General features: G+C 35.4%; 1 pseudogene; it reads left to right on the forward strand.

Moving 5' to 3' along the window:
- Window positions 1-3258: 3258 nt before the first annotated feature.
- LOC149145464 (uncharacterized) lies at window positions 3259-10567 on the forward strand (annotated as a pseudogene).
- The last annotated feature ends 1726 nt before the right edge of the window (window positions 10568-12293 follow it).

Below are 12293 nucleotides of genomic sequence, written 5' to 3' on the forward strand. Positions count from 1 at the left end.
TATTAAACAAATGAGATAATTGAATTGAGGCTTTTTTGATCCATGTGAAGATTAGGAGAATTCTTCTTCTAAAATCACATGATAGAATATTTGTCAACGCGTTTCCAACCAACCAGTGTGGTTCATCGTCAGGACAACTTGAAGATTCAGATCGAGAAGGCAAGTTAAATAGACAAAGCAGAACTTCCAACAACTATAATTTTTTACTAGCCAACGGCTAAATTGACTAACTAACTGCTATATTAGACAAGGAAATGGCTAGTGGGACCAGACCGAGGGAAAATGGGGCAAACCCAAATTATAAATTAAGTTGAGGTTATTATTAAATTAATAGTTAGTTATACTATTATTAAATTAAAAAAGTTATATTTATTTTAATATGTATATATATTAAAATAAATTAATTTAAGTATTATAGAGTAAGAATTAATCTATAATATTTTAATTTAATTGTTTATTTAATTGTTAATTTTTTATTTATTTAATGGTTTAATTATAATAAACCAAGATGAAATTATTTTTCTTATATTAATTAACTTGAATTATTAGATAAATAGTTAGTTATACTATTACTTATCTTATGTAATTCACATGCTAGAAATAATCTATTTAGGGACAATAATTGATTTAATAATAACTAATAATAATTAATATATTATTAATCTAATGAAGTTAATTGTGTTAACCTTATTTTAAATAAAATTTTCCCTTGTTATCCTTTAACCTTCCTTCTTTAGCCTTCTTCCTGGTTTGATTTAAACCTTTTCTTTCCTTCACGGTTAAATTATATGGTTAAGATATTTAAATAACTAATTAATTTATGTTAATTAGCTACCCATCCCTTAAATTAATTTTAAAACTATAATAGATTCATTTCATTTACTAGTTCCCTAAATCTAGTAAATGATGATGAACCACAGTGATTCGTTCAAAAGCATAGACAAATATTCTATCATGTACTTTTACCCAAAGAACTCCTAATGAGATAATTGTATTGTAGTTATTTGTCATATAATTATTTTCATTTTCATTTTGGTTTACCATAAACAATATACTCATAAACAATATAGTCACATATAGCCTCATATGTGGAAGACACCTTTCCCCACAACAGGTGGTATAGTAAGAATCACTTCTGGGAAAGAGCTCTTTAATTTGCATTTAGTGTCCCAAAAACTTAACCAATACACAGATTGGAATGATTCATATGGATTTCAAATTTTGTGTCTATAAATGGAATTTATGATTTAATTTTGTGCCTATTAATGGCATTTATGATTCCATAGACATCTCCGGTGATGATTGTGAAGCACCATCATTCCCTGCTGCGAGAACACAGAATCAAAATATCACCTTTAGTTTCCCTCAGAACAAAGAGGTTAATGAGACTATCATTCGATTCCTATTAAAAAGGAAAGTTTGTAGAAGTATATGAATATTACTATCTTGCTGGTAAAGTGGTAATTCATCGACCATGGGAGAAGGCCAATATGAAAACATAGACAATAAATCAATCATATGAAAAAGAGGATGGAAAATAAGGAAAATAACTTGTGGCCCGCCAGTTGTGATGATCACTTTTATCTGCCAATCAATTCCAACCCTAGATTAAAGTTTCCTGATGCAATCAATATGCAGACTCTCGACGTGGCCTTCAACATTACCATGATCGACGTGGCTAGGCCAGGATGGTTTCCTTTCAAGGTACCGGAGCATGCTGAGTCAATTGCCTCTATTATAGAATATGTTCATTCTCTCCTATTACCAGTACTCCTGGGTTTCAATATTCCAATAACAAAGGTGTTCCAGACATGCGAAAAAATGTTTTTCGTGCTTGATGGTATTTATGTTTTTCACGTTCCATATTTGTGCGTGTGGGACATGAAGGTATGCGGGCCTGAATTTAAATCACTCTTGAATTGAAATAATTCATCCACCATTTAATTTAATATAGTAAATTGAAATCGATAGACAAATTTTATTTTATTTAATATATTAATTTGAAAGTGGAAGTCCACCCGATTAGGAAAATCTCAACCTTCCATCATACTTAATTTTTTAAATGATGTGATTCTTGAATTGAAGGACTCTATCTGCCATTTAAGTTAATATGTTAAATTGAAATTGATAGACATATTGTATTTTATTTAATATATTAATTTCAAAATTAAAGAAGTTGAAATCCACAAAAAAGAGTGTAAATGTCACTCTCCATCATAATATTATGTGAAATTCCCACCATCCACTTAAATTTTTTAAATTAAATGCCCAGAAGTATTCATATTCTCGTCTCATGCAAATAAATAAAGAATCTCTCTTTTATAGATTCCGTCCCTACAAAAATTCATATGTTCCTCCAGTATTATACACCTCATTCTGCATAAAACAGAAACCCTACTGAGTTTTGATCTCCTTCATAGCTCCACCTCCTAAATAATATTCCTCATCCCAACTCACAAAACTGTAATACCGAAAGAAGAAGTAGAAGCTCGCCATTTAACGCAATGTATTGGATATTTTAATTAGATGTAGCAACGACAGGCGCCAATTTAGCAATGAAGGTTGCCCTCTGATCTCCAGACATTATCATAATTACCCTTAAGTCATCTGACCATTCGAGGTGTCTGACTCCTTGGTCATTTCATTCTTTCCGCCATCGCCAAGCTCTAAATTATGATGCTCCAAACTATTGTTTTCTCATCCTTTTGTAGTGCGCTCATTTAAGTAAGACCACGCGAGAACAATCAAAGCAAAGGCTATGAGACCGAGAATGACACCCACTCTAGCGATTAGATAAGGAACTGGGGAATTCGCTGCCGCTATTTGGTTCCTTCCTATGCTCATATCATTTCTCATCGACATCCCCATTGCTCCCCCCTGCACAACCCTCCACGCCTAAGTTCTTTTCATTCACAAACATGAAACTCTAAGAGGGTTATATTTATGCGGAAGGCCTTCTCTCTATGAACTTTGGTGTGCAAACATTGTTCATTGCAACCAATCGGAATCCTTTGTTTTCGTCGTTGCAGCCAATCAGAATCCTTCGTTGTCGTCGTCCTTTTCCGAGTAAGAAACATATTTGTGGAAAGAGTTTTGAGTCGTGTTTCTTGACCGCAGATGGCCGGGACAAAACCCTGATGCATATCAGTGTACAAGAAATTGGTTCTGCCCTTAATCCCTCAGATTGCCTTCTTCCTTCAACCGTTCGACAGTCTTTTCGTTCGATTCCTTCCGTCTAATTCGACACCAAATATTTGCATGTTACAAAGGAGTGGGATCAAGAACAACTGAAATATCCACTTAAAGTAGTGCTTGCTGCAGATCAGAATCTACCCCGTGACTCACAAGCCCAAGTCTGAATCAATTATTGCACACGTTGCTCAATCGTCCAATGGGTCGTCAAATCTGAGACATATAGCGCAGTGGCAAAGCGTGTGCTTAGAAGTTGAATCGAGCCTGGCGTGCGAGTCAAAGCTTAGGGCTAGCGGCCTCTCGTCTGGCCACTTGAGAAACGTTAATGCAAGCTCGGATTTATTCAGTCGATTGTGGAGAACCAATCCAAGGTTCGAATCAGACAGGGAGGAATCAAATATTCCCAGGTTGAGCTCTGCTGGGGGCTTTGATTGTATTAAAATAACATAGAAATGGGACAAGTTTCAGGATTTGAAGTTGGGAACTAAGTTATAACAGTGCAAATTCTTTGCTTTGGGGTATTCATTGGGTTGTTTTAATGAACTAAGAATGAGAATTGAGCAAAAATTATGTTGGCCTTCTGCAACTATGTAACCTTCCGCTTAGGGCAACAAAAATCTATTTAATGAGGCCAAAATGTTGGTGAAGATGTTGGCCTTCTGCAACTAGCTATGTAACCTTCCGCTTAGGGCAACAAAAATCTATTTAATGAGGCCAAAATGTTGGTGAAGATCTAGAAGAATAGGAAAGTCACCCTTCACTCGAATATTTATCACATAGACCAGCCTTAAAATTGTGATGAAAAGAAACCCACTATAGTTTCAAATCTGACAGCGATGTCTAGAGTCGCAACCACGAAGAAAATGTTGAAGAAAGCTATAGCCATCAAGAGCTTTCGTTGTCCTTTGCTATGTTAAATGATGAGAATTTCTCCAATGTGAGGTCAGATGATGAGAATTTCTCCAATGTGAGGTCAGATGTTTCCGAGTTGACCACAATTTGTGAGGGCGCTCATTCCAGTTATGCTAAAGTGGGGAATTCTAACAATAGTTGTTATGAAACTAGCTCACAAAAATATAGAAAAGATAGATCAACACCTTTGGATTTAGCCTCTTCGAGGGGGCAACCTTATTTACATTACACAAATGAACAATTCTTGGATGATACAAATGACAAAACCTCCTTTATATATATAGGAGTCTAAGAGGTCACAATATAACCAAGCCAACCTAACAATAATAATATAAAGACACAAAAATAGCAATAGTGGGATTCTATGGGGCACAATAATAACAATAAGGGATACAATGACAATAGTAATGGGGGAATCACTAGTATTACAGGGACCTAACATGCCCCTCTCCTTCAAAAAGTTGTTGTTCTCAATGCTTGAGTAGTTATGCATGCTTCTGTATAAAATTCTCATCCTCCCATGTGGAATCTCCAATGAGTAAGTTCTTCCACTTGATGAGATACTTTTAAATTGATCGATTTTGTAGGTGTCGAGTTCTTGTTTCTTTGACTGATTTAGGTTCCAGTATGATTTTTCCTTCCTCATCAAGTTCTCGCAATATTGTTTGAACTCGAGTCTTGTCACCTATAACCTTCTTTAAGCATGAAACTTGGAAAACTGTGTGCACTCGCGAAGTTGCAAGAAGCTCCAATTTTTATGCCATAGAACCTATCTTTTGCAACATCTTTTGCGGACCATAATACTTTGGTGATAATTTATTGTCCTTCTTAGCTTGCTTGAGGGCCATTTTTATATGGTTGTAGCCATAGGAATAGCCAATCACCTACATTAAAACTTCTTTCACTTTGATGTTGATTTGCATATTATTTCATTATATTCTGTGCCAAGGTGAGGTTATCTTCTAAGAGCTGGAGAACTTGTTGCGGATGCTTGACGTGATCTTCGAGTACTTGAACCATAGAATTTTCTCTTAAATATGATGTGATGGATGGTGGATGATATCCATAAAGTGCCATAAATTGGGTCATTTTTCTTGCAGTATGGAAGGAAGTGTTATACCACCATTCAGCCAGAGGCAACCATTTGACCCATTGTATTTGTTTATCAGATACAAAGCAGTGAAGATATCCTTCCAAACATTTGTTTACTATCTTAGTTTTCCGATTAGATTGATGATGATAAGATGAGCTATAAGCTAACTAAGTACCTAGACAAGAAAATAATTTTTTCCAAAAATTTCCAGTGAAAATGGGATCTCTGTCACTTATAATAATCATTGGGTTTCCATGTAGCTTTTGAATTGTTTCCATAAATGCAATAGAAACTGCACTCACTTTAAATGGATGAGATAATGCAAAAAAGTGTGCATACTTGATAAGTCTATCAACTACCACCATGATAACACTCTTTCCTTCAGACTTGGGTAAAACTATGATAAAATCCATTGCAACGTCCTCCCAACATTGGTTGGGAATCAATAAAGGTTGTAATAGTCCTGGGGTCTTAATTGTTTCAACTTTATTTTGTTGGCACACCAAACATTAAGCCACAAAATTTTGAATTTACGATTTAAGGCCAACCAAAAAAAATCCTTCTTAACCCTGTGGTAGGTTTTTAGAAATCCTGAGTGCCCTTCTAAGGGAGAGGTGTGCAATTCCCTAAGAATCTTTTGTTTGAGTTGGAAATTCTTACATAGGTATAACCGATCTTTGTACCATAACGAATCATTTTTCTAGCTAAATGTATCATATGTACTAGGATCTTCTTGTATCTTTTGAATGAGTGCCCACAGTTCATCATTCTTCCATTCATCCCTTGCTTCATTTATCCAAACTAGTTGGATAATAGAAATGGTGTAAAGAAATGCTTCCACATCCTCATCCTTTCTTCAGAGTGCATCTGCCACAATATTTTTCTTCCCTTTGTTGTAGATGATTTCAAAGTCATAGCCCAACATCTTTGTGACCCATTGTTACTGCTCTTCTGAAGATAATATTTGTTCTAAAAAGTATTTAAGACTATCATGATCTATTTTTACCTTGAAGTTTCTTCCCATTAGGCGGGGTCAGCATTTCTTAACTGCATGTAGTATTGCCAGCATTTCCTTCTCATAAATAGCTTTGTGTAAGTACTTTCCTTTGATTGGACGACTTTCAAAAGTAATGGGTCTTTCTTCTTGCATTAAAAAGGCACCAACTCCATTTCCCGAGGCATCACATTCCATAATAAAGGTTTTTGTGAAGTCGGGTGTAGCTAAGACTGGTGCTTGGCACATTGCCTCTTTAAGATGTTCAAAGGCCTTTGGTGCTTCTGGAGTCCATGAGAATGCATCTTTCTTCAATAATGTTGTTAGAGGTGTTGTCATTCTCCCAGAATTCTTAACAAACTTGTGATAATACCCTGTCAACTTGAGAAATCCTTGTACATGCTTTATGGATGTGGGAATTTTCCATTCTTTAATTGTTTTAATTTTGCTAGGGTCTACCTTAACACCTTCATGAGATACAATACAACACAGATATTCCACCTCTTGTACTCCAAAGAAAAAATTGGAGATTTTTTCATATAATTGTTTCTTCTCCAATAGTTTGAGCACCATGTCAACATGTTGGACATGATCCTTCCAAGACTTGCTCTAGCTTAGTATATCATCAAAAAATACTAACACAAATTTTCTAAGGAAGGGTTTGAAAATGGAATTCATCAAACCTTGAAATGTAAATGGTGCATTAGTAAGGCCAAAAGGCATGACCAAAGATTCATAATGACCATCATGAGTTCTAAATGTTGTTTTTGGAAGGACTTCAGTCTTCATTTCAATTTGATGATATCCTGAATGAAGATCCAACTTGGTGAAATAAATTGATCCATGCAATTCATCCAATAATTCATCAATGAGAGGAATGGGAAATTTATCTTTAATTGTGAGCTTGTTATGCTGCCTATAATCTGGACACATGCACCATGATCCATCCTTCTTGTGAACCAATACTACTGTAGCAGAGAGAGAACTTTGACTAGGTTGAATTATACCCGCCTCTAGCATTTCTACAACCATACATTCAATTTCACTCTTTTGGACATAGGGATATCTGTAAGGACTGATGTTTGGAGGAACACTTCCTAGAATCAAATTGATAGCATGATCATGATCATGAATAGGTTGGAGGCCTTTGGGAGTCTCACATACTTTCAAATGATTTTCCAAGACTTTTTGGAGATCTGGAGAAATGGATAATTTCGATGTGGGAACCTCTAGTGAACATAATTGTGAAATCATGCCTCGTTGTTCTTTCTTTAGAAGCTTTGTCATTCTGTTAGAGTTGATTACCTTTCCCAGTTTCCCTGCGATACCCTTAATTCAACTTCCTTTCCTTCTACAAAGAATTTACTGAAAAGTTCTTGAAAATTAAAAGTTATTGTACCCAAGGATTGTAGCCATTGGACTCCTAGTACAACATCAACACCGCCCATTGGAATGGAAAGCATTGGGCTATTCAATACATATTCTCCCATGGATAGCTTGATATTATGGCACTTTCTTGAGCAATTTATGGTTCCTCCAGTTGCAATTATCACTTGACACTCTGGTGCTAGATATAGGAAGCAATTCAATTCCTTGGCTATCTTACAATGAATAAAATTATGGGTACTCCCCGAATCAATCAACGCTATTACCTTTTTCTTCTTGATATGCCCTTCTATCTTGATAGTTTGAGGAGTGGTAATTCTAGCCAATGCATTACAAGATATGGTCGGATTCATTTGTTCCTTTTCTAGGGTTTGTTCCTAGTGTATATCCTATTCTTTTGATGTTTCTCGTTCCTTTTCTTCCTCCTCTTCACAATATATGTAAAATAATTTCTTCTCAGCACACTTATGACCTTTAGTGTATTTGCAATCAAAACTATGACAAAGCCATTTTGCTCTTTTTTCTTCCAATTGTTGTGGTGTCAACCTTGTAGGTTGTGGATGGCTAGGGTTAGTAACACATCCATCTTTATGATTGTGAGTGGTAGACTTCCTTGTTGCCATAATTTTTCTTTCTATTTTTTTTGCCAACTTGAATGTCTTCTCCAATGAAACTGGTTCCCAAAGGGGAACCTCATGTTGGATGTTATCTTTTACAGTCCCTATGAACACATCAATCCTATGCTCCTCTGGAATATCTTTTACCCTTATAAACAAAATTTGGAAGTCCTCAATGTGCTCCATCATTGAACCCTTTTGTTTGAGATTTATCAATTGGCTAAAAAAGGTGTTTCTTTTTGTATCCTCATAATGTGATATCATTTCATCCGTAAAAATAACCCAAGTGACAATTTGTTTACGAGAACAAAGCCATCAATACCATACAAACTTATTTGGTTCCAAATATAATGTTGTAATGCGTACCTTTTCTGTTTATTGCACATTATGGAGATGGAAAAATTGGTCCATCTGTAGTATCCATGTTCAAGGATCCTTGACATCAAACTTCTTCATATCGATCTTTGGAACATGGTGGTTCTTTGATCCATGTTATATTCTATGAAATCACAATTAACATTTATTTTGTTCTCATCATGAGTTTCCTTTACTACCCTTTCGCCATTAGTAAGCATTTCTTGCAGAAACTTTGTCAAATCTATCTTCAAATCGTCCATCTTAGCTTGCACATTGTCCATCTTAGCTTCCATGCCATCCATCTTAGCTTCCACGTCATTCATCTTAGGTTCTACACCTTTGTTTAAACCATCCATCTTAGGTTCCACACCTTTCTTTAAACCATCCATCCTAGCTTCTATGCCTTTCTTTAAACCATCCATCTTATTTTCTATTACTTTTTGTGCGAGTGAAATTTGTTGCACTTGGTCTTGTAATTTTAATATATCATGTTGCATTTCTTCCTCTTCTTCATGAGTCATGATAGATCTTTCAGATTGCTTACTAAGTGTTTCCATTTTCTTTCTTCGGGGCATTAATTACCGATAATAATGCTTCACTATGCCCTTTGAATTACTTCAAACTAATTTTTGAAGCCAAGCTTATGCAAAAATTAAAAAAAAACTACACTCCGTTTTTCACTTTGTAGGAGCTTGATATTGAATCTAATGTATCTCTGTAATTTTGGATCTCTCAGGTCTAAAATTGCTCCCTGTGGTAACCCTCTGAGTAATATTTCTAACACCTCAAGTCTGATCAATATTGGATTCTTCAATGAAGAGTTATGCCAAATCTCCTATGATGACCTGAGTATAGATTTTTTCAGTAGAGAGAACTTGCACAACATGTCACATGTCATTGTTTCAACCTTATGTTATGAAAATGGTACCCAAAACACTACAACTTATCCTATTTCTACAACTTCTTACAAAATTTCAATCTGATGCTCAGAGAGAAAGTTGTGATGATTTTCCCAAGGTGGCCTGTTTGGAATGTAATTCGGGGCTCTACAAAAACCCTAACTTCCTCAGATTATATTTTTGAAAATATACCGAGACAAGATATGAAATTCAAAGCCAAGGTTTGGATCAATTTCTTCTTAAATGGGTTTTTTTTGTTAGATTTTGAAACTTCCCAGAGAAAGCATTATAGCGAACATTCCACGATGACCTGTTTTAGATGAAATTCTAGAGCTTGCAAAAACCCTAAATTCCTCATATCATATCTTCGAAAATATAGCGAGACATGATATGAAATTTAGACATGAGGTTCAACGAGATTTTGTCTCATATGGGTTATTTGTTTTCTCTTCTGAAACGTTGCAGAAAAAAAGTTATAGTGAAAATGCCACGATGACTTGTTTGGAGCAGCGAAACCCTACAATCTAAAGCTCGGATACCAAATGTTATGAAACCAACTCACAAAATGATAGACAAGATAGATCAACGCTTTAGAATTCAGCCTCTTTATGGGGGAAAACGCCTTTACATTACACAAATGAATAATTCTTGGATGATACAAATGACAAAACCTCCTTTCTGTATATAGGAGTCTAAGGGGCACAATATAATGAAGCCCACCTAACAATAATAATATAAAGGCACAAAAATAACAATAGTGGGATTCTATGGGGCACAATAATAACAATAAGGGATACAATGACAATAGTAATGGGGGAATCACTAGCATTATAGAGACCTAACAATATTCTTATCGAGTTTCAACACATTCATTCCGATGAAATTAGTAGCAGTGGTGGGTTCAAGTCTGGTTCGAGCTACGATGGTTTTAATGCTGATATGCTTTTAGATTTGGTAGTGACTCACCCCTAATGGCTATGCTAACTCTGGCTGTGGTGAGAATCGATCCCTGAGCGAGCTATCTGTTGACGATAATAAATAATACTGGAGCCATATGTTCAGTGTGTGTAATTCTCTTCCTAATGGAAACCACAATGGAGTTCAGAGTATCTTCTAGGGTCATTTTATTATCTAAAATTAGGTTGAGATCAAATGAAGGTGTGCTCAGTTTTGTACACAAGGATTTATATATTTTGTAATGTAGTTGTGTGGTGAACTATGAATGGTATATCCATATCTTCATTCTCATAATTGTGCATTGCGCGCTATGTGTTGTGTGTGTTTTTGGCACACTGTTTGTAATTGCAAACTGTGTTCAGCATAGGAGCAAACATGAAGTGTTTCTAACTGAAAGGGTGGAATTTAATCCCTTATAAGTTAAAGCTTGAATCCATATATTTGTTGGGAATAATTAAATTATATTCGCATATTATGGGATGTATTTAGAGCTGAATGTATGTTAGTTCTCAACTCTTTAAATTGTTGGATTTCATAAAAACCATATAAATGGTTTTGTAATTATATGGAATAGTTTGAAATTTACTGATTAATTTGGTTTTGTAATTATATGAAATAGCTTGAAATTTACTAATTAGTGAATGATTGTCCAAAGAAAGCTTGTTATTTTCCCTGTTAAAAGAAAATGTCTTCGTGGTAATGCAGAGTCTTCTTTACTTTCTCTGTTGGCACAAAGACACATTATTATGGCTAGCCATTACTTCATAGTGGAGAAAAATACAAAGTTGGGCATAGTTTTGTTGTCGTTGATGCCAAGTTTGTGGATAATTACCATTTTTACTCACTCAGTCACTTTGTCAAAGGACTTGAGTTGATGTTTCTATTGATTGTGTACAATTTCTATGGCCAATCGTGTCATAATACTCTCGCCTACTCTCGCTTATCTCTTTATCACTTTTTCCATGTGGTTTATGGTCGAGACATGGCTATTTGCAGGTTTCTTGTTTAATCCTTCTGGATTTGAGTGGCAAAAAAATGTAGATGACTGGACAGATTGGAACAAGGGGATCAATAGTCGTGGAGGTACTGGTGTGCCACAGGAAAAGAGTTGGGAATCCTGGTGGGATGAAAAACATGAGCATTTCAAGTATTCAGGCTTGCGGGGACAGATTTGGGAAATCTTGTTATCACTTAGATTTTTCCTTTACCAATATGGAATTGTTTATCACTTAAACATTGCACATTGTAACAAAAGTGTTCTGGTATATGGACTATCCTGGTTTGTCATTGCAATTGTTTTAGGGGTATTGAAGACTGTAGCGAGGGGAGGCAAAGGTTCACTGCAGATTATTAACTCATTTTCCGACTTTTGAAGGGGCTATATTTATTGGTTTCGTTTATGTTTTCATTATTTTCATAGTTGTGGCTTACCTGTAGCCAACTTGTTTGCATGTTTCCTTGCATTCATGCCTACTGGAAAGACCTTGTTGTGCATTGCCCAAGCTTGCATGCCTCTTTTACTTGATTATTACTTTCCACATTCCCACTCCTCCTTTCGACATTCCTTTACACCTCTTGGTGCAATTGCTAGTTATATATAATTAAATCTATAGTATTCGAATATAATAAAAACTTGTATAAAGTTGTCTCACTCGTAAGACATGCACCTTTTGCATGAATGTAAAATTGATTGTCAACTTAATCAATGTGCCATGTCATGCTAATATTTATTACTTAGCAATTCACCCCCTCATTCTTTCTCCGCCTCTCCAAGAACTTGTAGACCGGAAGTCCAGAAAGAAAATGAATTAACTGTTAACTTTATCAATGTGTTGTGTCGTGCTAATATTATTAAGCGTGCCACGTGCTCGATTCTTTGGGTATCC

The sequence above is a fragment of the Pinus tabuliformis genome, chromosome X (genome assembly GCF_031772625.1).
Source record: "Pinus tabuliformis cultivar Carrire ecotype Pingquan chromosome X, CPIR1, whole genome shotgun sequence".
Classification (NCBI taxonomy): domain Eukaryota; kingdom Viridiplantae; phylum Streptophyta; class Pinopsida; order Pinales; family Pinaceae; genus Pinus; species Pinus tabuliformis.